The sequence below is a fragment of the Mandrillus leucophaeus genome, unplaced genomic scaffold (genome assembly GCF_000951045.1).
Source record: "Mandrillus leucophaeus isolate KB7577 unplaced genomic scaffold, Mleu.le_1.0 Scaffold208, whole genome shotgun sequence".
Lineage (NCBI taxonomy): Eukaryota > Metazoa > Chordata > Mammalia > Primates > Cercopithecidae > Mandrillus > Mandrillus leucophaeus.
In genome coordinates, this window is record NW_012102121.1 from 3,483,373 (window position 1) to 3,484,319 (window position 947).

Below are 947 nucleotides of genomic sequence, written 5' to 3' on the forward strand. Positions count from 1 at the left end.
TAGAGATGGGGTTTCGCCATGTTGGCCAGGCTGGTCTCAAACTCCTGACCTCAGGTGATCTGCCTGCCTTGGCCTCCCAAAGTGCTGGTATTAGAGGCATAAGTCACCGCACCCAGCCAGTAAAACTATTTGCAACACAGCAGCAAGTGCACAAGCACTGACCCATCAGAGTTGAAGGTGGCTGAGGCACTCAAGTGGGCTCCTGGGGACTCTGTTATGCCAGGCAATACCTCTTTAAATAAGGGATCAGGAGGTCTAGAGGGTCCCTAAGGAAGAGCTAGGGTAGCAGGGGCACCCTGGAGCTAGGGGCCATGGCTATATGCCAACAGGATTAGAAATATCTTAATATATTTAATTAAGCTACTCAACCATATTGGTGTGTGCCTACTGAATATTAGCCCTAGATGGACCCGAAATGGCCTTATTCTCTTGTGATTTATTGAAGCCAATGGAGCCTTACTAGAATGTGAGCTACAAAACAGTAGAGCTGTTCTCTATTCAATGCTGCATCTGTAGGGCCTAGAACAGCACCTGGAGGACTAGAGGAGGCTTAATAAATTGTTAAAAGGGCAGACTAGCCAGCGGTGATGGCACGTGCCTGTAGTCCCAGCTACTTGGGAGGCTGAGGCAGGAGGATCACTTGATCCCAGGAGTTCTGGGCTGTAGTGTAGTATACCAGTCAGGTGTCTGCACTAAGTTCTGCATCAACCTGGTTGCCTAAGGATAGTTGAACTGACCCAGGTGCAAATTGGAGCAGGTCAAAACGCCAGTGCTGATCAGTAGCAGGGTCGCACCTGTAAATAGGCACTGCCCTCCAGCCTGGGCAACATAGTGAGATCCCATCTCGAAAATAAATTTTAAAAATAATTAATTAGAAAAAAAAAACAGCCTGTAATCCCAGCACTTTGGGAGAGCAAGGTGGGCAGATCACCTGAGGTCAGGAGTTC